The sequence below is a fragment of the Plecotus auritus genome (genome assembly GCF_963455305.1).
Source record: "Plecotus auritus genome assembly, chromosome: 8".
Taxonomy (NCBI): domain Eukaryota; kingdom Metazoa; phylum Chordata; class Mammalia; order Chiroptera; family Vespertilionidae; genus Plecotus; species Plecotus auritus.
The window spans coordinates 40,625,956-40,653,610 of record NC_137782.1 but is presented as its reverse complement, the minus strand read 5'-3'; positions in this window follow the sequence as shown (position 1 = coordinate 40,653,610).

The following is a 27,655-nucleotide window of genomic DNA, read 5'->3' as shown; positions in this document are numbered from 1 at the left end:
CCCAGGTGAATGAATATGTGAGCATGTTTCAAGAAACCATGTCTGGGCCATGGAAGTTTGTTTACATGGAGGACCAAGGATCCTGCTTGGACTGTCAGTGTTGGGGGAGAGGAATGGATCTGAATAAGGCAGTATTGGTCAATTAAATTGTGGTCTAGTCTAGTTCCCACAGACTTATGCTTTAGTCATAGGGCACTAGGGAGACAATGAAGGAGGGAGTTAAAACTGAGTTGAGAGATTAAGGACCCTTGGAATTAGTGATTTCATCATTAACAGGAGACTTGCACTTGATCTTGGCATCCTTGACTCAAGTATTTACCATCTTTGGGTAAATGTTGGCAGCAGGGCACTTGCATGACCCTGAAAGTGAAGGCCTCCTTAAATGTTGTGCCTCAGTACCCTAGTCCCAGCCCTGGTTAGCACTCATAGTCAGTAGTGATGCCAGTTTTGGTGACAACTAAATGCTAACAGGAGGGGAGAAAGAGAAGTTACATAGGAAACCATCATGTGCCGTCTTTGAAAAACTCATGAGAAGATAGTCACCTCATGAGCACATGTAGGATAAATCTTGGGGAAGCCTCAGAAGAATATGCACTTTTGTCTCATATCTGTGGCACACGGTGGACTCAAACAATCCTATAACGTGTTATTACTTATGAAGATTTGGGTGTTGTGCGGATATGTGAATTCTCCTTTCACAAAACAAATTGTATTTGGTGTATTATATTCCTCCTGGAAAGCTTCAGAGAAGTTGCAGCCAAGCAGTTATGTTATTTCCCATTGAGTGTTTGCTTTGTCATGAAGGAAAACAAACACATTTCTTAAGGAAAGGTATAGTGCTAGTAGTCAGAATAGCAAATAGCAATGACCTGCTGCCCTGGAAACAGCCTGGTGTCCTAGCAACAAGCACATTCATTTGCCTGCCCTGCCCTGTGGAGTTCTGTCAACACAGGTAAAGGGCTTACCCACAGAACTGAAGTGACAGCCTTTCAGTTCCAGTGTAAAGCTAGCCCATATCAGTAAACCTGGAAGCCGAGGAGAAACTGAATCATTCTGCCAAGCAGCTAGAGTTTAGAAGATAAAAGAACAACAATGTAGGAGTTAAATTTATTTACATTTACTCTTCGTCTAAATGGGCTAGACATAAGTTTCTTTTTTGAATTGTTGGCTCTCCTTAAGGAAGGATTAAAAATGTGATGTCAGTGGCTAAAGCCATGACTTATGGCTCTGTTCCCCCTGCCTTCTTTGGGTTAAGAAGTGCAGTATTTTCCCCAAATTTCATTTGAGCTCTGCCTCTATGTTTTAAACCAGTGGTCGGCAAACTCATTAGTCAACAGAGCCAAATATCAACAGTACAACGATTGAACTTTCTTTTGAGAGCCAAATTTTTTAAACTTAAACTTCTTCTAACGCCACTTCTTCAAAATAGACTCGCCCAGGCCGTGGTATTTTGTGGAAGAGCCACACTCCAGGGGCCAAAGAGCCGCATGTGGCTCGCAAGCCGCAGTTTGCCGACCACTGTAAACCATAAAGACTAGGAAAAAAAAGGTCAGGACACATCCTGGTAGTGATTTGAACGTTGTAAAATATGTTTTTCACATATTTTAATTATAATTCCTAAATTCTACAAGAATGGTTGAGATTTTTGATCTGAAAAAAAGTTCAAAAATATATATGTACATATAATTATAATGATTGCATAAAAAGAAATTACTTAAATAAGACTTTTATTCCTTTAGAATGGTCTAACCTTTTTTATTAATTGATATCATAATCTACTAGTAAGTCATATTCATGCATACACAAAATGTTTAAAAGTTTTTTATAATAAAATTACCAGAATGGTAATGACTCAAAATGGTATCACATAAAGAAAACAAACAAAAAACCCAAAACCAAAAACCAACCAACCAAACAAAAAAATGGTATCATAAAATTCTAGTGAATTAACATTTTAAAGAACTAACAAAAAGAATAAAACAATTTATAAAATTAGTTTAAAAATTCAAGTGGATGCCTAAAAAATGCCTTTGGTATCCGGGGAGATAATTGTTTATAACAAAGAACATGATGAGTAACTATATTGTTGTCATTATGACAACTTAGGCTTTTAGAATGAAGCCTTACACAGAAGGTAATAATTTCTTACCTCCAAGTTGGTGACCAACCAACCAATTTAGATCTAAAACTATAAACCAATTGTATTAGATTTCAGCTGATTACATTTAATCAATTAGTAAGAGAAAGCACAAACAGATGAGAGACTTTTTTTTGCCATATTATTGACAAGGAAAAAAGCAAATGATGCCCAGTGATGGCATGAGGCAAGTTTCGGCAGAGTATAAGGAGAAACTAGGAAATAATCACAGATAAAACCAATCAATATAAGGGGAGAGTCTTGAAGAAGATAATAGAAATTTTTTGTTAAAAGTGAATACATAGAAAGTAACACATGTGCATGTTGCTGATAGCTTAAATAAACAACCAAATAAATTTTATTTTAAGCAAAATTTTTAATTAAATATAAACAGCAAACACAGTAGTTACGTCAACTTCTATTTTAGTGACATGTTTAAAGCAGATTACAAATCTCCTAGTAACAATGTAGCCACAGTTCTTGAAAAAAAATTGTTTCTCTTCAGCACTTGCTTCTGAAAGACAACGTATTTGTAGAAACCAAAAAGGTTGTTGGCAAAGTATGTGAATTTTGACATGCAGTAAGCTCACTGAAATGCATTTAATTTTCCAAAGGACAGTTCTATACAAGGTTAAACATGAGGCTTAACAGGAGTTTTAAAGTCCTGTAAAACATTTTTTAAGAGTTCCAATCTCACTTCCATTTTACTTCTGCTTCTCTGTGGTCACTACTAGTGCGCAAGAAGCAATTTTGCAAGCATTTAAATGGCTGTGAGCCATGTATGAGTCAATTAGATTGCCTATTTTTTAAATCTCTCTAAAAGTTTATAGAACAGACTAACCTCTTCTCTCTCACTGCATCAGGCCTGGATTCTGCCCTTTTGAGGAAGAATACATTAGAAAAAAAAAAAAAAAAAGCAACTCAGTGAGATCAGGGCAGAAAGTTAGTGTCAAACTCCTCTCCCTCTCCTCCTTTTTCTCCTTTTAAAAATGACATACAAACTCCTCTTGAAGTCTATTTGAAGCACACATGTAATGCTTAGAAACAGCAATTCATTAGTAACAGGATCCAACAGATTCCCCCATACCTAACCACCCCGCCACCCCTTACGTTTGTTTTAGAATGGCTAAGCCATGTTGCTTATCAAAATTACAAATAACTTCCTATGAGAAACCCATTCTCCATGAATACATGTCTCTATAGCTAGAAGAGAAAGTCAGTGATGTGAAGCGTAGTCTGTTCAACATCACTTTAGGCCAGTATTTAACAAAGCTAAATGTAATAGACTAATGAAATGAATAGCATGGATAATGCAGAAAAACAAGGCGTAGAAAAGAAGTTTTTCTTTGCCTTTGGGGGCAGCAGCCTTGCCTGCCTTCTTCTTTTCTTCCATCCTCCGTCCTTCACTCCTGTGTGCTGATGAAGCTAATATTAGCATTAGTTTGTATTCCCCGAGTGAAAGGCAGGTGCCTAGGCCACTAGTGATGAGCAGTGGACTAATAATGTGATGAAAAAAATTCATCCTGGAATTTCGGCTTAATGTGTTTTTGTCATAAGAACTACTTGGCGTGCCTTGATAAGATCATAGAATGCTATTTTATTCAACATGTATGTTCTGTATCAGACGATACAGCAATTGATATTGGCCATTCACTACCTAAGAGCAGGGATTGGACTTCTTTTTGCTTATCATTACAGCCCTAGAATCTAGCAGAGCATGGCATAGAATAGACACTCAACAAAAATTGAGGGATAGTGTAGCTTTGTTTTACTTTTTCTGAGTATTTACAAATGTAAATAAGTAAAGAAAACAACATTGAAACACCCATGCTAAAACTATTCACCCTTAACCAAATATACCAAGTTCTCTAGCTACATCTCTCTGGATTTTGACCCATTGTTACTCAGTGTAACTAATACTTTTACCTGTAGATTCCGACTTAACCCTCAGGTTTGGTTAGGGGCTTAATCACAAGGAACAACAACAGCCTGTAATTATTGGAATACGCTCCTGTAATGCTTGAGCAGACTCTTGTTTTGTGATGTTTTCTTCCTATACAAGGGCATGTAGGTGGGTTGCAGGTTCGAATCCTGGCCCTGGTAGGAGCATGTGTGAGAGGCAACCAATCAATGTATCTCTTTCAGATTGATGTTTCTCTCTCTCTCTCTCTCTCTCTCCTTCTCTCTTTCCTTTCCACTCACTCTAAAAAAAAAAAATCAATGGAAAAAGTATCCTTGGGTGAGGATTAATGAAACAAAACTAAAGAACAAAAACCAAAAACTGTTCTAAAAAAGGAAGTATTAAGAATTTTTTTGAAAAATAAAAATATTTAAAACTGCTATTTGTGAGTCATTTAGTATGTTTTATAGCATGTCTAAACTTGATTTCTTAGCCACTCAGAGATTGTTTGGATTTTCAATTTTTTTTCAGACATTTATAATATTAGAGAAAAACACACTTCTATTAAAATATCAGCCCTAACCGGTTTGGCTCAGTGGATAGAGCATCAGCCTGCGGACTGAAGGGTCCCAGGTTCACTTCCGGTCAAGGGCATGTACCTTGGTTGCGGGCACATCCCCAGTAGGGGGTGTTGCAGGAGGCAGCTGATAGATGTTTCCCTCCTATCGATGTTTCTAACTATCCCTCTCCCTTCCTCTCTGTAAAAAAAAAATCAATAAAAATATATTTAAAAAAAATAAAAATAAAATAAAATATCAGATAACAATATTTCTTCCAGGAGCCAAAAGAACGATAAAAACATAAATGTAATCATGAGATGCACAATATGACTCTACACACCATATCTTTTTGAAAAGCCTGAAATATTATATAAATCTTAGGTCCCTTGCAATTGATACTAGAGGAGGGAAATTTTTCCTAGTTTTCTCTTTTAACACAAATGAAAATAGTACAGAGTGTTTACTTGTATATTAAGACAGATACAGAAATATATATAAACACATGAAAATTCACAATGAAGTCAGAGACCTGTTCAAAATTATGTTTCTATCATATATTAGCTGCCTGATATGCATATATTCATTCATATTCTGAGGATCAATGTCTTTGTAAAATGGAGCTATATCAGAGGGTTATGATTATTAAAATGAGATAACCAGATAATATACTAGAATTACACAAGACACATAGTAAGGGCTTAATAAACATTGGTAAATATAATAAATATTCATTAAATTTATAAATATTACTTATTATTACATTCATCCAACACCTATCTCTGACATTTTATTCCATATAATTTATGAAGTTTAAAATAAATAATATGTTTTAGTGAAATATCTGTATTTATCTCTTAACTATAGAAAACTACAAAACATATTTTTAATTAAAAATTTTAATCTTTCGGAATGCTTCCATTTAAAAATTTGGTTGTTAGACTTTAATAGTGAGAAACTGAATAATGAAGTGAACAATCCACTTATAAATGATTGTTTTTATCTTTCACAAATGCCAATTCTTAGTCATTATGAACGCACTCTCTGTCTCCTAATTATCTGTTCAGTGAAAAATACATAAAACTCCAGTTTAGAATGCAAGCAATCAAGATAATAAAATAATTTTAAAATTTTTGTACTTCATATTTACAAAAAAAAAAAGATCCCAATCACCATTCCCACTTTATATACAATAGGATTCTAGAAATATGTAGATGTTTGGCCAAATGAATGCTATTAATAATATGTAAAATTCCTTGATTAAACATTTATTACTTTAAAAAAATCCCAATCAAAATGAATTCCAAATAGGCAAGCTAATTTGAAGAATTCTTTTAAAAAGTTAATTATCCAGGTTATGCTTTCAGCAGTATTTTCTATAGCTTTTATGAACAGTTATGTTCATGCCAATACATGCTGTTCAAAAACATGATTACTGAAGCACACTAAAATCTTTAAATTATTCTGAATAATGCAAAAACAATTCAGTATAATTTATGTTAAATTATTTTCAAATATAATTTATTATATTTAATTATTTTTGTCAACCTCATATATTTCAAAAAACACATATACTATATGTGCAGAGACTTTAAAACTAAAGAGCTGAATTACACAATAAGGTTTCATTCCAACTGACCTTATCTGAAACAGAATATATTTATATATCTTGAGCTGGAGTGATGACTGGATATGAATTCTGAGAACTTGAAGACTGGTATTTAGGGGCAATATATTTTAGAAATAGCCGAGGAAAGATTTTCAGCTTTTCAAATTTAGTCTTTAAGAGATAAGATGTACCATGTATATTTGTGGAAATATTTTCTATTCTTAAAATACCTTTAAATGAACATGGCTTCACTGAAAGTAGTGTGGATTGGTTGAATCATCTTGTTGAAAACAGAAAGCAGATGAATTAATATAAAGGATAAGGGAGTTTTAAAAATAATTTGCTCACAATATATATGTAAGTCAAATCATTATGTTGTACTCCTTAAACTTACACAGTACTATATGTCAGTATATCTCAATAAAACTGAAAGAAAAATTTGCTAAAATACCAACTGCTTCTCTTCATAAAGTAAAAAAAAACAACAACAAAAAAAAGGGAATTTGAATGAAATATAACCTAAATAAAAGTATCAACTTTTCCAATTAAAACTAAGTCATTAAAATGATAAATCTTATTGGTTCATATAAAGGCAATATATTAATACCTAACATTGAGAGTTTTATAGCTTTTAAATTTAAATTTTTATCAATTATCTTGTTTCTCACAACAGAAATCTGAAGCAGGAATTATCATAATCCTCATATTCCAGATGAGAAATTTGAGTATACTAAGAAAGTATACTCCCCATTTTCATGATTTAACTTTTCTGCCAAATCACGCCAAAGATAGTTCAGGCAGTAAGAGCTGTTTTCTGGTTTGTAGTAGTTGTTTTTTTAAGTCCCATGCCAGGGAAATAAGTCAAGAATAGGCAGCAAGCGTGTACTGTTTCCTCCACCGTTGACATAGCAAGCTGTGGTGCCTACTGCTGCCTTGTTAGGACTAAAAACAACCTAACAAAACTCTCCACTGTTCTGAGATCCAGAAATAGATATCAAGTCCATCCTGGCTCCCTCAGGAATTTAGGTTGGCATTTAGGGAGTGGGAGTATGTGTACTCTGGCATTAGGGGTCACTCTGATGCTCAGTCCCACTAATATTTACTAGAACAATAGTTTGGGGGGAGTACAGGACAAGGAAATAGGCTAGAGGTCCCAAAATGTAAGAAAAAATACAATAGAGGGATATATACAGGATTTCAAATTTAATTCAATCTACTATTTTAACTAACCACCATAAAAGGTTTGCTAAAATTTTTCTCTTTTGCTAATGTGAGATTGCCTTGTTTTAGTCACTACACAGCTCTCAACTTGTTCTGTAAGCCAAATAGTTCTGTTTTTAGAAACATGTAAACTACTGTAGTTATCTGACAAAATTAGATTAAGATATGTGACTCGGGAGTGTGAGATGGAGTACTTCCAGTTCATAAATCTGAAGGGCTTGCATTGAAAAAGAAGGAAAAAGAAGTATTAGCATGGATAAAGAGAGATGTTACATATTTATAAATAGGTAATTCATAAAAAAGATGTAACAATCCTTAATGTGTATATACCTAACAATAGGGCTTCAAAATATAGGAAGCAGAAACTAATAGAACTAAAGGGAAAATCCAAATTTATACAGGGAGACATCAACTCTTCTTTCTCAGAAATTAATGTGACAATGTAATAAAAAATTCATAGAGTATAAAAGAATAATACTATCAACCAACTTGACCATATTTAAATTTAGAGACTATTCCACCATCAGTAGAATACACAAATTTTTCAAATGCACAGGGAAACATTTACCAAGAAAGACCATAATCTGGACCATAAAACAAATCTTAACATATTTAAAGTATTAAAAACATACACAGCCCGGCCAGTGTGGCTCAGTGATTGAACATCAACCCATGCACCAAAAGGTCACCGTTTGATTCCTGGTAAGGGCACAGGCCTGGGTTGCAGACTTGATCCCCAGTAGAGGGCATGCAGGAGGCAGCCGAATGATGTTTCTCTCTCATTAATGTTTCTATCTCTCTCTCTTCCTCTCTTTCTAAAATCAATAAAAACATGGGTTTGTTTGTTTTTTTTAGAAGAACATATACAGAATGAGCAAATTCATATACACAGAAAGTCAAATAGAGATTACAAGGGGCTGGGGAAAGGAGAGTTATTGTTTAGCGGGTGAAGAGTTTCTATTTGGGATGGTGAAAAAGTTCTAGAAATAGCTAGTGGTGATAAATATACAACATTGTGAATGTGCTTAAAGCCACTGACTTGTACACTTAAAATGTTTAAATGGTAAGTTTTATGTTATGTATATTTTACCACAATAAAAAATAAATTGGGAAAAAACCCACATACACAATATATTGTATTATCCCACCAGAACAGAATTAAACAATAAAACAAAAGAAAGATATCAGGAAAATCCTCAAGCATTTGGAAATTAAACAACACATTTCTAAGTAAACCATGTGTCAAAGAGAAACTCTCAAGGGAAATTAGAAAATATGTTGAACTGAATGAAAATACACCATGTAAAAATTTGTGGAATGTAGACAGTACTTAGAAGAAAATTTCTAGAACTGAATGTTTTATATTAGAAAAGAACAAAGGTCTAAAATCAAAAGCCTAAGTTTTCAGCTTAAGAACTTACAAAAAGAGGAGCAAATTAAATGCAAAGCAAGTAGAAGAAAATAATAAAATATGGAAATCAATAAGTTTGAAACAGAAAAATAATAGAAAAAACAATGAAACCAAAAGCTGGTTCCTGGGATAAGTAAAATTTATAAACCTCTAGCCAAACTGACCAAGAAAAAGGAGAGGAGATACAAACTACCAATATTAGGAATGAAAAGGGGGGAGGCATCACTAGAAACACTACAAACTTTGCAAGGACAATAGAGAAATACAGAGTGGGGCAAAAGTTGTTTTCCATTTGTGAGTATGCAAAACACAGTTTAGTCCTGTATTATTTATTAATTATTGTATTATTTTCCATATGAACAATTGTAAACCTACTTTTGCATCACACTATATAATGAAAAAATTAATTTCCAGAAATAGAGTTATTTAGATGAAATAGAACAATTCTTTGAAAGATACAAATTAACAAAGAAGAAATGAATAACCTTAATATGTACAAAAGAAATAGAATTTTTGGCTTAAAACTTCCAACAAAGAAAACTCCAGGTTTCACTTGTGAGTTATATCCAACATTTAAAAATATTATAACAATTCTACACAAACTTTACCAGAAAATAGTAAAGGAAAAGAAACCTTCGTAACTCATTAATGAGGCTAGCATTACCAAGATCATGAAATAAACAAAAAAGAAAAGGGGGGAATAAAGAAGAAAGAAAGAGAACATAAACATAGACACACAAAAATATTTTTTAAATGTTACTAAAGTGAATCTAGCAATGTATAAAAAAAGTAATACTTCATGATAAGCTGGGGGTTTATCCAAGAAATGAAATGTTGGTTTAACAATTTAAAAACTATGTAATTTACCATATCAATAGAATAAAAGAGAAAAAACACACAGTCATCTTAACAGATGCCAAAAAACATCCATATTTGAATATTAAAATTAAAAATTAAAAACAATTTTTTTTTAAAAACCCTCATTAAACCAAGAATAGAAAGAAATTTCCCTATAGTAATAGAGAGCCCTATAACTAATATAATGATGGAAGACAATGTTTTCTCCTATGACCTGGTACAAGTGAACTATGTCCGCCTACATTGCTTCTATCCATCACTGTACTAAAGGGCCAAACCAGTGCAATCCTATACAATAAAGAGGTAATATGCAAATTGACCATCACTCCAACACACAAGATGGCCACCCCCATGTAATCAAAGATGGCCACCCCCAAGATGGCTGGCGGGGAGGGGCAGTTGTGGGCAACCAGGCCTGCAGGGGAGGGCAGTTGGGGGCAATCGGGCTGGCAGGGGAGCGGTAGGGGGTGATCAGGCTGGGAGGCAGAAGCGGTTAGGGACAATCAGGCAGGCCAGCAGGCAAGTGGATTGTGAGCCAGCAGTCCTGGATTGTGAGGAGGATATCCAACTGCCCGTTTAGGCCCGATACCAGTGGGCAGTCGGAAATCCCTTGAGGGGTCCCAGGTTGGAGAGGGTGCAGGCTGGGCTGAGGGACAGCCCCCCTCCCCGTGCATGAATTTCATGCACCGGGCCTCTAGTAACACAATAAAAAGAAGTACAATAAATACAGTTTGAAAATAAATAAATAAACCTATTGGCTGACAATGCATAGAAAACCCTAGAGAATATATAAAACAGCTACTGGGACTAATAAGTGAATTTAGGAAAGTCACAGGATTCAAGGTCAATATACAAATATCAGTGGTACTTCTATAAACATGCAAAAGCTATTAGAAATGGAAAGAATACTTAATGCAATCATATAAAACATGAGGTATTTAGATACAATCTAACAAAATATTGCTATAATTATGAGTTATTGATGCAAGAAATTAAAAAAAAAAAGACCCGAATGAATGGGGAGAATAGTGTTAATGGATTTGAAGGCTTAATATTATGAGGATGTCAATTCTCCCCAAATTGATTTATAGATTTTATGCAATCTCAATCAAAATGTCAGCAGAGTATTTTGTAAATATTAGCAAGCTGATTCTATAATTTCCATAAAGTGCCTATGATAGCCAAAACAACTTTGAAATAGAGCACTTAGAATACTTGATTCAAACTCATTATAAAGCTACAGTTATCAAGACAGTGTAGTAATAGTAAAAATAAATATTTACATCAATTGAATAGAATCAATAAAGATTTCAGAAATAGATGCAAAGAAAAATGGTTGATTTTCAACAAAAGTGACAAATTCAATGGTGAAAGAATAGTTTTTTAGCAACTGGTGATCAAACATTTTGACATTTCCATGCAAAACTAAAAAGGAATTATTTTGCTGTTAATTTATAAATAATTTTATTATGGTCGATTAACATAATTTGTATGATTTTAATTTATTTAAAAATTTCAAGGTTTATTTTTGCTTCATGTATTTTATTTAAAGCTTGTTATTAGAGGCATATTCATTTAGGTTTGTATGTCTTCTTGGTAAAATGACCATTTTATAAATCTGTAATGTCTTTTGTATCCCTAATAATATTCCTTGTCCTAAAGTCTACACTGTCTGAAATTAAAATAGCCACTCTATCTTTGTTTGCATGGCATATCTTTTCCCATTCTTTTACTTTTTACCTAAGTCCTTATATTTAAATAGGGTTTATTGAGACCCACATGGAGATTTTTTAATCCCATATGACTACTTTGATCACCGATTACTTTGCTATATGTTTTGTATTTGTTCTACTTTTTTGTTCCCCTGTTCTTTTGGGTAGTTTATTCTGCTTTATCTATTGCTTTCTCTCTCTCTCTCTCTCTCTCTCTCTCTCTCTCTCTCTCTCTCTCTCCTTCCCTCCTTCCCTCCCTCCTGTTGTTCTAGGGAAAAGTTTCTTAACCTTATTAATACTGATACTTTGAAGCAGATATTTCTTTGTTCTGGACAGCTGTCCTGTGCATTGTGGAATGTTTAGCAATATTTCTCACCTCCCCCCACTAAATGCCAGTTGCATCTCTCCCACAATTATGGCACATAAATTACTTACGTTTCTTAACAGTACCTGCCAAATGAATGGGGAACTGTTGGAATTCTCTCCAGGATCAGAAGTGCGGGCAAACATTATTAGGTTTCTTAAGTAGTTTTATCTTGTTCTTTTGTTTGGAACATATTCCTTTGTCTCCTCATTTTATTTGACTTTATGTGTTTGTTTCTATGAATGAGATAAAACAGCTACCTCTCCTGGTCTTGAAGGAGTGACCCCTATGTAGGAGTCAAGGCAGCTTTGACAAGACAGCTGGAGCTGGAGCAGATAGCAGTCAGGGAGCCCAACAGTGCTCCACACTAGGATTACCCTGAAGGGATGCCCAGAGCTGGAGCAGGCATAGTCAGGGGGTTTCAGGTGCTCCACACTAGGGCCAGACTGGTGGAATGACTGGAGCTGGAGTAAGCACAGGCCTGGCGGTCCTGGGACATGCCATGCTGGGGCCATATTTAGGGAAACTGCTGAAGCTGGTGAGAGTCAGGAGTCTGCGATGCACTGGGGCAGCGTTGGCAAGCCAGCTCAAGTGCCTGGGAAGTGCTCCTGTTCATGCTTTCAATGTGGTAGGGGAACGTAAAAACATGGTGTTTGCCCGCACTTCTGATCCTGGAGAGAATTCCAACAGTTCCCCATTCATTTGGCAGGTACTGTAGGGATAGTAGATTGGTATCCTTTATGTACAGCCTAAAATATTTATTTATTTATTTATTTTTGCTGTGCCCCAGTGCTGGTGAGTCTTCATGGGTCCCTCAGTGATTTCCCCATCTACTGGAGTACTCAGCATGGGGCTAAGTCTCCAATAGTTACCTTGTCTCCATCTCTTCTACCCTTCTCTATGTGGTCCCTCTATCACTCCTTGTGCAGAAGTTGTTTGATCAGCCCTCAGTTGTTCTTCAGAAGGAATTGATTATATGTAGGTGTACATTTGCTGTGCCTATGGTAGGAGGTGAATTCAGCATCTTCCGATGCCACCAACTTGGACCCTGCACAAGATTTTTTTCTTTACGTTTAGTTTTCAGTAATTTGATTATAATGTGTCTAGGTGTGATTTTCTCTGAGTTTATTCTGTTTTACTTTCATTGAACTTTTTGAATCTTCAACTTAATGTCTTTCACCAAAATTTGGAAAGTTTTCAGCTATTGTTTCCCCAAATATCTTATAACCAATTATTTTCAGCATCAATATTTTTATTATTAGTGTTACATTTTTTATGTAATCTCATGCCTCCCTTAAATTCTATACAGTTTCTTACAATCTTTCTTCTCTTGTTCTTCAAATTTGGGTAATTTCTATTAATCTTTCTCCAAGTTCACTACTCCTTGCTCTGTCATCTTTAAGCTCATCCAGTAGAATGTATATTTTAATAGTTTTGTTCTTTATTTAAAATTTAATGTCTTTGCTAAGAACTTTCATCTTTCCCCTTATTTCATGTGTGTTTGTCTTTACCTGATGGAATTTATTTTAGTATCTGCTTTAAAGCCTGTGTCTTATAATTTTAATATCTATGTCATCTTGGGGTTGGTATCTGTTGATTATCATTTCCCCTGATAATTGGTCACATTCTCCTTGTCCTTTGCTTAAGTAATTTTGGATTGTGTTCTAAACTTCTTGAATATTAAATTTTGCAGACATGAATACTGTTAAAATTTTCTAAGGGACGTTATTATTATTGTTGTTGTTTTATCAGGTAATCAACCCAGTAAGCTTCAGACTGTAAGTTTTTATAATCACTTTCTGGACAGCAGGCAAGACATTGGAGTGTGCAGCATCCTCAAACTTGCCAGCAAGTGAGCAGATCCTCTGCACCCCCCAAGGACTATCTCTGACACCATGGTGGAACCCCAACACACCTCATCCCCTGGCTTCGGGACCACCTTTACCAACTTCATGCGCACCCAAAAGGCAATTCTTCTGCTATTTGAGATTATATTCTGCATAGTGGTTCTGTGCTGCTTCAAAGCTGTAGAATACTACTACCTGTCCGGGGCTGAGTTGGCCCTTGGTATTTTCTTCTTTATCATCTACGCAGGTAGCCTGCAAAACAACATACCCTGGATCAGCTGGCCCTGGTGTGATTTCCTCCGAACCTTTGTAGCAGCGATCCTCTACCTGATCTCCTCCATTCCTGCCCTTGCTGTGAGAGGAAACCGCGCTGCAACCATCGAAGGGATTATGGGCCTATTCGCTGTATGCCTCTTTGGCTATGATGCCGGTATCTCTTTCCCCGCAAGGCAGTAAAGACATACAGCAACCTCTACTGACCTGCAGATGGCCCGGCATAGTAAATCCCCTTAATTTCTCTCTGCAATCTGCAAATAACTCCTTCATTGAATTAACTCCTCCACCCCTATAACATGTCCAGCCAACTCCTATTGAAGTAAAAATGCCTTTATTGGAATAATTTGTCTTCCAGCCTGCCAATCAACCCTCCTGATTGTGGCCACATTTATGGATGTGCCTAAGTTCACATTGTGCAGTATCCAAAAGGAGACACTAATTCTGCCTGGACTATGCCCCAATCTAAACCACAAAATGAATGAGGATGGCACCTGAGATTTCAGACTCCAGGGTCCAGCTTATAATACCACTCCAAATAACCACCTCAGTGTGGGGGTGGTTCAATGGAGGAATAAGTAAATAATAAACAGATTGTTAGAACCAAAAAAATGACTTTCTGTGGCAGTGGTTTCAATCTCAGTTCAGTTTTTTAAACCTTATTGATGCTGCTTTGGGTATGTTCAACATGGGCATCTCTAAGAGGTTGGTTCAGACCTGGTTCGTGGTTTAATACTTAGTTCAAGTTTCAAAATGTTTGCTGATTTGGTCTGTCCCAATGTATATGAAGCTCAAGGGTAAACTGGGGACTTGTCGTGTTTCTTGCACAGTTTTGAGCCATCTTCTTCTCCAGCTCACTTCTCTCCAGGATTCCTCCTACACTCTCTGCCCCACAGAATACCTATTTCTCAGTTTTTCTGTGCAAAATATGAGGTTTCTTTTAGAGTTTTAACTGAGCAGCTCTGCACTTGGGGCCTGTTCTTGGGGCAAAGCCATATGAGAAAAGAAGGGAAATAATGGAAAACTCATTCTCAAATATGTTGCTTCTTTAAGTTTTTACTCCAGTCCACAATTGACCTGATTTTATTTATTTTTAATAGCCTTCAGATATTGTTTTTGTGTATTTTTCCCAGAGATTTTAGTTGTAATCAGGAGGAGAGATAGCCCATAATAGATATACTCTATCTTGGTCATAATTGGAAGCCATATCTTAATATTTGATGTAAGGAAAATTTTCTAAGTATGTTTATAAAGATATGAAAACTTAACATAATGGAAGACAGAGGTCTTAAAGATCACACAGTCTAATGGAACTCCCTCAGTAGTTCCCTGGGATAGGACTGGGTAAGAGTGAGTGCTAAGTATAGACAACAACAATCAAGTGTATCCTTAAAATAAATGCCTGAAGTCAGAACTCAAACATTCTAGTTATGCTGAGATATCTCGATGCCCTTTCTCGTATTATTCTTCAGCCTTGCACAAATAGCCTTTATTGATGTCTAGGGTAATGATTTAGAATGTATGCTACTCCAAGCTCTAAGCAGTCCATAGAGCCCTTTCAGGGCCAAAAGTACTGGGAAGTAGCTGGACTCTCTGGTGCCACTCCCTTTCTCAATTAGCACAGCCTACTTTTGCTTTTCATATTGGATTGTATCATAAGATCTCTTAGCAATTAAGATTTACACTGCTAAAAAAAATCATAGAAAGCCACCAGCAATAGCCATATGTGATGGTGCTTTCCATCTCTTTTCCTCTGATCTTGTAAAATAGCTGAGATACTCTAGATAGGAAATACTGAGGACTTTTTAGGGATTGCCTGGGGCCCTAGGGAAGGTTCAGAGCAGTAAAAGTGTCACAAAAGAGTACATAATGTGTGATTCCATTTCTATGAAATTTTAAAACACATAGACCTAATCTATGGTGATAGAAATCAGAATATTGATTAACCTTAGTGAGGGATTTATGGGGAGAGAGGATGAGGAAATATTTGGGAGTGTTGAAAGTGTTCTAGAATTGATTTGGTTAGTGCTCACATGGGTATATACATATGTAAAATTCCATTGAGATGTACACCTAAGATTTGTTCATTTTATTAGATAAAGTTATATCTTTTTTTAAAAAAAATCTGTGCCTATGACAATGAATGGGCTATTAAAAAAGAAAAAGAGCAGGCCAAATTGAAATGAAAACAAATTGAAATAAAAACATGCTAGGAAATTCCTCAAGGAAACCAACAATTTTAAATGCAGTAACTCAAATAAAATCCATTCTGGAGGCAGGATACAGCTTTCTCAATGAAAAACAAACAAATAAAATCAGTGTTTCAGAAGGCAAATTTATTTGAGGTTTTCCAAAATGTAGTAGAACATAGAAAAATAATAGACATAAGGAGAACAAAGATGAGATCCTAAGTATTGAGAATAGATGTTCCAAAAGAAGAAAATAAGATAAATGGAGCATAGACAATAGATTAATACAGTGTAAGAAAATTTTCCTGAAGTGATAAAATACCCGAGTATTTTAAAGAGTACCCTCTTCCAGAAAAAAAAAAGAAAAAGATGAGAGATCCACCAGTAGTATTATCCCAGTGAAGTTTTTCAACTTCATAAATACTCAAAAAATCCTACATGAGCTACACAAGAAAATGTTGCCTATAAAGTAGCAAACAATGAAGTAAAAAAACAATGGAGTAAATCCAAAAAGTTTTTAAGGCAAAATTTGTGAATCAAAACTACTATATCTATCCATGTTATCATTGATGTGTGAGGACAACAGACATTCTTAGATATTTTCATACTAGCTCTCACCTAAGTATTCTTCATTTTAAAATTATTTAAGGTTTTACTTTAGACCACTCAAAAATAAGTAAAAATTAAAATTCAAGAAAACAAATTATCTACAAAGACTGGAAGCAAATATAGAAATTAAACACACAGATGGAGGTTCCTTAAAAAACTGAAAAATGGAACTGCCTTATAACCCAGTGATTCCACTTCTGGGTAAATATCCAAAGAAACCCCAAACACTAATTTAAAAGAATATATGCACCCTTATGTTTACTGCAGCATGTTTATAATAGCCAAGCTGTGGAAGCAACCCAATTGCCCATTAATAGATGGGTAGACAAAAAAGTGGTGATATATATATATATATATATATATATATATATATATTCTACATAATAAAGTGGTAATATGCAAAATAACCCCCACAAGATAGCTGCCTACAACCAGGCCGGTAGGGGGGTTTGTGAGGGATGACCAAATGACTGAACAAGCAGGCTGCGTGGGGCGACCAGGCTGGCGGGGGCGGGCCGTGAGGAGCGACCAGGCTGGCAGGGGGGGCAGTTGGGGGTGACCAGGCCAGCGGGAGGGGCAGTTAGGGGCAACCAGGTTGGCAGGGGGGGCAGTTAGGGGTGATCAGGCTGGCACGCAGAGACAGTGAGGAGCGATCAGGCCGGCGAGGGGGGGGCAGTTAGGGGCGACCAAGCAGGCAGGCAGGTGAGCGATTAGAAGCCAGCAGTCCAGGATTGTGAGAGGCATGTTCGACTGCTGGTTTAGGCCCAATCCCCGGGATCAGACCTAAACTGGCAGTTGGACATCCTCCGAGGGGTCCTGGATTGGAGAGGGTGCAGTCTGGGCTGAGGGGACCTCACCCATGCATGAATTTCATGCACCAGGCCTCTAGTATATATATATATATATATACGAATATTACTCAGCCATAAAAAAGAATGAAATCTTACAATCTGTGACAACATGGATGGGCCTAAAACAGGGGTGGGCAAACTTTTTGACTCGAGGGCCACAATGGGTTCTTAAACTGCACCGGAGGGCCGGAACAAAAGCATGAATGGAGTGTTTGTGTGAACTAATATAAATTCAAAGTAAAGGAGCGGAGGGGAGAGCAAGAGAACCCTCCGCTCTTTTGGCTCCGCAGGCTGGATAGAACAGCTGAACAGGCCGGATCTGGCCCGCAGGCCGTAGTTTGCCCACGGCTGGCCTAGAAGGTATTATGCTAAGTGAAATAAATCAATCATAGAAGCACAAATAGCAGTTCAGTAAAATGGCTGGCTAAAAGATGATAACTGTATCATAATCAACAATACTTTTATTGATAATCATCAAGTAATCAAAACAAACTTCCTATAGAGGACAGCAACCATGGTTTTAGGATACTCAGAAATAATCACAGTGAGAAATATGTGTGGCCCAGGTGATAAAAATCTATAAAACATTGTCAAATATATATTTTTAAATTTTGAATAAAAGTTACTAATTTTTGATTGGGAAGATGGAATATCATAAAGATTTCCTTTACAAATTAAGTTATAAATTTAAAATATTTTTCAGTTTAAATGCCAGTGAAATGGAGGGGAAAAGGGAGGTTCTTGAAAAGTTATTCCAAAAAATAATATGTAATAATAACTGATTACAACAGCTTAGGAACTTATTTTAAAAGAAAACTAACAGACCAGCTGGTGTTGCTCAGTGGTTGAGCATCTACCTATGAACCAGGAGGTTAAGGTTCCATTCCCAGTCAGAGCACATGCCCAGTTGCGGGCTCAATCCCCAGTAGGGGGAATGCAGGAGGCAGCTGATCCATGATTCTCATCATTGTGTCTATTTCTCTCTCCCTCTCCCTTCCTCTCTGAAATCAATTATATATATTTTTTCTTTCTTTTTATTTTTTTTTATTAAGGTATTATATGTGTACATATCTTACCATTGCCCCCCCACCCCACTCCCATACATGCCCTCACCCCCCAATGTTTTGCATCCATTGGTTACTCTTATATGCATGCATATAAGTCCTTCAGTTGATCTCTTATTTCCCCCACCTCTCCCTAACCTTGCCGCTGTAATTTGACAGTCTGTTTGATGCTTTACTGCCTCTGTATCTATCTTTTTGTTCATCAGTTTATAATGTTTTTCATTATCCCCAAATGAGTGAGATCATGTGGTATTTTTCTTTCATTGACTGGCTTATTTCACTTAGCATAATGTTCTCTAATTCCATCCAGGTGCCTACAAATGTTAGTAATTCCTTCTTTTTTATGGCAGCATAGTATTCCATTGTGTAGATGTACCATAGTTTTCTGATCCAGTCATCTGCTGACGGGCACCTCGGCTGTTTCCAAATCTTAGCTATTGTAAATTGTGCTGCTATGAACATAGGGGTGCATATATCCTTTCTGATTGGTGTTTCTAGTTTCTTAGGATATATTCCTAAGAGTGGGATTACTGGGTCAAATGGGAGTTCCATTTTCAGTTTTTTGAGGAAACTCCATACTGTTCTCCACAGTGGCTGCACCAGTCTGCATTCCCACCAGCAGTGCACGAGGGTTCCTTTTTCTCCACATCCTCGCCAACACTTGTTGTTTGTTGATTTGTTGATAGCCATTCTGACAGGTGTGAGATGGTATCGCATTGTCGTTTTGATTTGCATCTCTCGGATAATTAGTGACTTTGAGCATGTTTTCATGTGTCTCTTGGCCTTCCTTCTGTCTTCTTTCGAAAAGATTCTATTTAGGTCCGTTGCCCATTTTTTTATTGGATCATTTATCTTCCTTTTATTAAGTTGTATAAGCTGCCTGTAGATGTTGGAGATTAAACCTTTATCAGTGATAACATTTGCAAATATGTTCTCCCATACAGTGGGGTTTCTTGTTGTTTTGTTGATGGTTTCTTTTGCTGTGAAAAAGCTTTTTATTTTGATGTAGTCCCATTTGTTTATTTTCTCTTTGGCTTCCATTGCCCTAGGGGCAGTATCAGTGAAAAAGTTCTTTTGGCATATGTCTGAGATTTTGCTGCCTGTGGATTCCTCTAGTATTTTTATGGTTTCCCGTCTTATATTTAAGTCCTGTATCCATTTTGAGTTTATTTTTGTGTATGGTGTAAGTTGGTGATCTAGTTTCATTTTTTTGCATGTATCTGTCCAATTTTCCCAACACCATTTATTGAAGAGACTGTCTTGACTCCATTGTATGCTCATGCCTCCTTTGTTAAATATTAATTGCGCATATTGGTTTGGGTCGATATCTGGATTCTCTATTCTATTCCATTGATCTATATGTCTGTTCTTGTGCCAGTACCAGGCTGTTTTGAGGACAGTGGCTTTGTAATACAGCTTGAAATCTGGTATTGAGATCCCTCCTACTTTATTCTTCTTTCTCAGGATTGCTGTGGCTATTCGGGGTCTTTTTTTATTCCAGATGAATTTTTGGAGAGTTCTTTCTAGGTCTGTGAAATATGCCGTTGGTATTTTAATGGGGAGTGCATTGAATCTATAGATTGCTTTGGGTAGAATGGACATTTTAATGATGTTGATTCTACCAATCCATGAACATGGTATGTTCTTCCATCTGTTTACATCTTCCTCTATCTCTTTTTTCAGTGTCCTATAGTTTTCTGCGTATAGGTCTTTTACCTCCTTGGTTAGGTTTATTCCTAAGTATCTTAATTTTTTTGGTGCGATGGAAAATGGGATTGCTTTTTTAGTCTCTCTTTCTGTAAGTTCACTGTTGGTGTATAGAAATGCCATAGATTTCTTGGCGTTAATTTTGTATCCTGCTACATTGCCGAATTCATTTATTAAGTCTGTTAGTTTTTTGATGGAGTCTTTCAGGTTTTTTATGTACAATATTATGTCATCTGCAAATAAGGACAGCTTTACTTCTTCTTTTCCAATTTGGTTTTTCTTTCTTTTTAAAGAAAAAACTGTGCCCTAGCCAGTTTGGCTCAGGGGATAGTTTCGGACTGCAGACCAAAGGGTCCTGGGTTCGATTCCAGCCAAGGACACCTACCTCAGTTGTAGACTCCTCCCTGGCCAGGCCCTGGTAGGGGCTCGTGCAGGAGGCAACCAATTGATGTGTTCACACTGATATTTCTTTCTGTCTTTCCTTCTCTCTTCCACTCTCTCTAAAAATCAATGGAAAAATATCCTTGGCTGAGGTTTCAAAAAAGGAACACAAAGCAAAAACAAAACAAAACAAAACAAAACAACGTCATGAATAAAAATGTTTATAGCAGCACTATTTATAGGATGAACAGAGTAATGGTTAAATAAGCTATGGTAAACAACTGGGATGAAATATTATGCAGGTATTAAAATTTATGTTTAAGAAAAAAATGATTATATGATTATGTAAACTGGAAAACAGTATACAAGAACTATATACACAGCATGTAAAACAATTCTTTGCAGGGGGGAATTAAAGAAAAACTTGGAGATTTTCAATAGTGAGTGGTGGGAATATGGGTGATTTTGGTCTCTGTCTTACTTTCCCTTACTTCCTAAAATTTTATAAATAAGCATGTACAATTTTTACAATGAAAAAAAATATATAATTTTTGCTTTTAAAGTCCTAGACTATGTACTAGGGCATGTAGAAGCAGCAATGACAAGAACAGAAACAGGAACAAATGTGTAAATTCAACTAACAGAGATACTGTCTGCAAACAAAAAAGGGTATGAGGGATTGTTTGATAGGACAGGTTCCCTCTCTCTCCCTCTATGTTGTGGGATAGTTGGGAGGGGGGTTAGATTGAGGTGAGAGAGCTTGTTCTCTACATCCACAGGTAGGACAAGGTTCTTCTAAGTTGTGTCCTCTCCTTGGGGAGTGGTCCCCACTCAGTCTGGGCACAGGCCCCTATGGTATTGGGGATCTGCTGACCGGCAGTGGAATGGGATGACCCTGGGCACTTGGCCCTTTTGTGGAAGCAGCAAGGTGGAGCAGCCCATTGTTGTAAATTTAGGAACAGAATACTGCACTGCTAAGTTGTGAGCTAGAAGGGAGACAGGTGCAGAGAGACCATACCACCTAGAACCTTATTTTTAGCAGATTGGCTCTGAAATGTGGTATGTAAGCCAGCTGTTAAGCCAGATAGCCTGAGCCTGTCCTCTGCCTCTCACAGTCCCACCTGTCTTGGGCATGGAGGGCAAGCTTTGGGTAGGTCTTCTCAGCCCATCTTCTCTAGGAATTCAGAAGCCAGAGGGCTGACAGGAGCCAGGACCTATAACAGTAGGAGTTGATTCTGCTAGTGTGGGCACCTGTGCCCAGAGAGGAGCGGTAAGGCCAGGCAGTGCCTCACGTGAGCAATCCCTCATGGCATCGCTCACTCTCCTTACTTTTCTCTCTTGTTTCATTACATCCTGTGTCCGAAGCTATTTCCTGTTGTCACTTTCAGTCTTGAGCTCCTATTATTTCCAAACTGGGGACAAGGAGTGAAGGAGCCACCATTTGTGAAAGATGCAAACTGTGGGTTATATAGACTCCAGGTGATCTGCTCATCAAGGCTCGTCCCAGCACCTACTGGGCAGTGGGTTTGGGGGACAAAGAGGTTGTGAGTGAGTGGTGCTTTCTCCCTTTATCCTTATTTTCAGAAGGGATTTAGTCTCTAAATTGCAGCTATGTCGATGGCAACTAGGGGATGATGTCAAACAGGATGTCTGATAGAGGGCCTTGTGCTGTGTGGGCCGGAACAGTGTGGCCTCACATGTTTGGCATTACCTTCCTCCTATGTGTGTGTGCATGGTTGTGTGTACACACACACACACACACACACACACACCTTCCTCCTATGTGTGTGTGCATGGTTGTGTGTACACACACACACACACACACACACAGAGTTTGTTTTCCCTGGGAGTCATGGGGGTGGGAGGGCTTTTCTGTGGGCCACTGTTCCAAGAGAGTGAATGCAGAGGGCCATGTCAGGACTTCCTCCTGAGCTGTCCTTCCTCCCCAAGCCAAGGTGCCTTACGAGGTATAGCTCTTCACTGGGCCACATGACAAACATCACTGTGCTTGAGAAAACATGGGACACTGACTAGACATTGTGTACAAGTGTCATATCTGGAATATCTTTGGGATTGCTGTGCTTCATCCACTGGGCTCACCCTTCTACATGGTCACTTCCTGCCCAGATCCTACCTATCCTTCAAAGTCCTGGATAGAATTAGCAGCTCAATATGTGATTCCTGATTAAGAACCATAGCTTGGTGGTCTAGCTCATATGTGAAGATTCAAATATCACAGCACCTTCCCCCTTCTCTTCCTTGCTGGCATCTTTGTCCTTAGGGAGGCTGTCACTCTAGGCCACTTTGTTCACTAGATCCCCACTGCCCTCCCCTGCAGGTCTGATCTTGCCCCCAACAGCCCTCCTCTTCTGGCCAATTTGGTTTTGATTGGTTAGTTTCTATGCCGGTCAGCATCAAAAGCTTCACCTCCTAGGCAGCCATTGGCTCCTCACAGTTGACCCAGATTTGGTTCTGATTGGTCATTTTCTATGCCAGTCAGCATCTCTGGGCCTATCAATGGGGCCTGATCAGAAAGGCGGGGCTGATCAGCAGCCCTGGTGGAGGCCTGGAGAGAAATGGAGGCGCAGATGCTGGCCAGACTGGGAGAGAAAGAGAGAGGCAAGTGCTGATCAAAAGCTGCCACAGAGGCCTCCCTCTGGCCCTGATTCACAGCCCCCTCAGCAGTCAGTGCTGGGGCACCACGCCTGCAGCAGAAGCAGTCTGCAGGACTGACTTCCAGTTGGTCAAGCCTTGTTGTGACCCAGGGTTTTTATATATTAGGATGCCTCTTGTTACAGTAGTGCTCTCTTTATACACTCCTGTGCTCAGGAATCCTAGAACCTATGGGACCCCAAGACTTTCATAAGTCAGGCAGCCAGAGAATTTCGCTCCTCTAACTGAAAGAAGTATTCTCTCCATGTTCAGTAGGAAGCAGTTACAGAAGTCTGAGCCTTATCCTTATTCCCTCAAGAACGAGGAGTAAAAAATCTCATGGGTAACTGTTAGATAGGAAAAGGATCTCAAGTTCTGGGCCATTCTTACTAAATGCTATTCTTGCTAAATGTTAAAATGCAGCACAATATTTTGTAGACCAACTGTAACCAGTATGAGCTAGACAGGAACCCAACCCAATAAGTATAGCTAACTGAAATCAACATGTAATTGACCAAATAGTATATATAAGCAATGGCTAAGTCTCCTTTTGGGTAGGCAGAGCTTGGATATGAATCCTGTCTCCTTTACTTGCTGCAAATAAATAAAACTATCTTGTGACAACCACATCTCATTCTTTTTTTAAAAAAATATTTTTATTGATTTAAGAGAGGAAGGAAATGGGGAGAGGGAGAGAGAGAGGAAACATCAATGATGAGAGAGAAATATCGATCAGCTGCCTCCTGCACGCCCCTCACTGGGGTTTGAGCCCACGACCCAAGCATATGCCCTGACTGGGAATTGAACCGTGACCTCCTGGTTCATAGGTCGGTGCTCAACCACTGGGACATGCCAGCTGGACCCACATCTGATTCTTTTTTTTTGCGGGGGGGGGGGGTACTCATTCTTGAATAGAGTATCCCAAGCAGCGAACCCCTGGAGTAACAGAATCAATGCCTCTCTTCCAGTTACAGAGATTTTAGGGAAGATGTTATATTTTAGGAGTTGTTTGAGTGATGAAAGGGTGAGGGAAATGGTGAAATGTCAGAAACAGACATTTTTCTATTTCCAGGTGTTTGATGTAGAATTCCTAAAGCTGGGACTGAAACAGGTGATACAAGTTGTAATGAATTTAAAAGAAAAAAAGGGAAGTAGATAATGGGTGAACAGTCACTGCCAAAAAAGGCAATTCACCAGTTTAAGGGCCCTAAAGAGGAAGATGTAAGAACCTGAAAAGCAATAGGTCAGAAAGCACACTTAGCCTTGGGACTCAGTGGAATGGTGCTGGGTAGGAGGGGAAAACTTGGATAGGAGGCTGTTGCAAAAAATGAGAGAGTATGTGACCAATTATGTATATCTGTTACTATGTCCTTGATCTGTGCTTCTCTCTCTTACTGTGGTCATACACCCATCATCTCAGGGGAGTCACAAACATAATTGTCCACACCCTTGGAATAAATTGTAATATCAGTCATTTGCATGCTTGGATATGTTAGTGTGGTAACAATAGGGTCCCCAAGATGATAATGGCATAGAGCAGGGAAGCAGTTGTTTTACAGAAATCTGTTTCTCTATTCTGTTTTTTAGGGTCAATGCAAGTATTTTTGCAGTTGAATGGAACAGCAGCTTCTAAGAAATAAAAAAACAGATGTTAGAGGAAGGCATTCCAGGCTGAGTCAGGAGAAGTCCTTAAGGGTACTCTGTGTTCACAGCTTACCCTACACTTTTCCTTGCTATAATATTTAGTTCTCTCTCTCCTTTCCCCAGGTGTAATCTGACCTTTCCTTGAGAAGGTGCAGAGCTCCTCCGAGTCAGCATATTCACGCTGCCTGTGATCTGGTGTTCCTGGTTTTGCAGTTGGTCCCTGGGTGTTCTGTTTGTAGAATCACGGGATGTATAGGCTTCCGCCACTCTCCCCTTCAAGATGGCGTGGTCTCCAATGGCATCTAAAAGATGCCCTGTTGAGTCCTGTTGTCACTTCCCGCAGCTGATGCAGGGTGGCTATCCTCCACCAGAAGCCCTCACCGCAGGACCGTGAACTCAGGTCTTCCAGGTATTGTGGAACCAGTGGTGCTCAGCCTCCTTGCTATAATATTGATAGATGCCCACAACCCCAGATCTCCCTGAGTGGCACCAAGGCTGTAGCAGATCTAAAAATGTCATAATACACTGACTCTCAAGCTTGAATGTCCTTCGAAAGAGGTACCCCTATGTAAAGGAACAATTACACCTGATTTATTTTAATTGGCTGTCTCCAATAAAGAAAAATAAGTACTTATATGTTACTTTGGGGTAAATGTTAATCATATAAAACCAACCTCTTAAACCAGAAATGAACCTAAAATTTCACAATTTTCTGTTTACTAAAGTTGTTTAGAATCAAGTAAAATTGTTCTACATTTTAAAAAATTTAATGCCTTTTTGGAATGTTATATTAAAAATAACAAGCATCTTACTTTCTTGGATATATTAAATAAAGTTTCTATAGGAAATTAGCCATATCACATTCTTAACACATCTGTGGTATGCATTTTTTGAAATTACAGGCAATTAATGGCACTAATTATAATTGATACGCAAGTTACAGTATGTACCTGAATTTTTGGTATGTTTTTTAAACAGAATAGACATGAGTATGCATGCATTAAATTGAAATATAAAAATACAGGTAAAATGTCTATATGGGAATATGATAACTATAATAATTTGAAAATCTGGAAGCATTCCTTAATTTGTTTAAAAAGATTGACATTTCTTTTGTTGAAGTGAAGACAGTAAATATGAGTTAATTTTCATTCCTTTATAATGCTCCATTGTGGACAGCTTTTTTCTATAGTTGTTAGTATTAAAAAGTATAACAGGTACTCCCAATATATCTCTATATATAAAAGGCTAATATGCAAAGTGACCCCTTGGGCGTTTGACTGGGAGACTGGGAGTTCGCTCACTCGCTATGACATGTGCTGACTACCAGGGGGCAGCGCAGAACTTGGCAGGTGACCAGCAGTAGTGGCAGGGCACTGAGGGAGTGAGAGAAGGAGGAGGTGGGGAGGCAGAGAGGCAGGGGAACCGTGTGGTGGTGGTGCGCGGGTGGCAAGGGAAGGAAGAGGCAGGGAGGCAGGGAACCTGATCAGCCCTGATCGGCCCTGATCGCTGGACAGGCCTAGGGACCCTACCTGTGCACAAATTTTGTGCACCGGGCCTCTAGTCTATATAATAAAAGCCTAAGTGACCGTTACGGCAGGATGACCAGAAAAACTGGTCACTATGATGCACACTGACCACCAGGGGGCGGATGCTCAACAAAGGAACTGCCCCCTGGTGGTAAGTGCACTCCCCCAGGGGGAGCACTGCTCAGCCAGAAGCCGGGCTCAAGGCTGGTGAGTGCAGTGGCGGTGGCAAGAGCCTCTCCTGCCTCTGCGGCAGTGCTAAGGAGCAGTGAGCTGAGCAGTAAGGAGCAGCGAGCAGGCAGGCGGTAAGGAGTGAGGGGTCCCGACTGCAAGAGGGCGCATGCCAGGCTGAGGGACCCTCTACCTCCAGTGCACGAATTATGTGCACCAGGCAGGCCTCTAGTATCTCTATATATACTTAACTATCAATAATTCTTTTCATGAAATTCAACTGCTTTGGTTATCTATTCCTGAGAAACCACCCCAAAAGTTATTAGCTCAAAGGAGCAACCATTTTATTATTTTTTCATGAGTGCTGTGTGGGCAGTGCTTGGAGGGATTAGCTTGTTTCTGCTCCACATGGTGTCATCTGGGGTGTTTCAAATGGCTAGAGCAGCCGTGGGCAAACTACGGCCCGCGGGCCGGATCCGGCTGTTCTATCCGGTTCTCTTGCTCTCCCCTCCACTCCTTTACTTTGAATTTATATTAGTTCACACAAAAACTCCATCCATGCTTTTGTTCCAGCCCTCTGGTCCAGTTTAAGAACCCATTGTGGCCCTCAAGTCAAAAAGTTTGCCCACCCCTGGGCTAGAGGCTGCTGAAATGAATGGCACAACTTGGGTCATAAATCTGGAGTCTGTTTTCAAGGTCTCCTGGATTCCTCAGTTGTTTTTCATGTGATCACTTCATGTGGTTAGTTAGCTTGGGTTTTCTCACACCAGGTGATCTTAGTTTAGTTGGACTTCCCAGAGCACTGAACTGTTAGTTTCCAGGCAAACTTTCAAAATTTAGGCCTGACACAAGCACAGTGCCATTTTCACTGCATTCTAAAGCAGGTCATTAGGCCCTAGCTCAGATTCAGTGGAGGGAGTTCCACAGGCCCTGAATACTGGAAGACATGGTTCATTGGGGGCCATCGTTGGA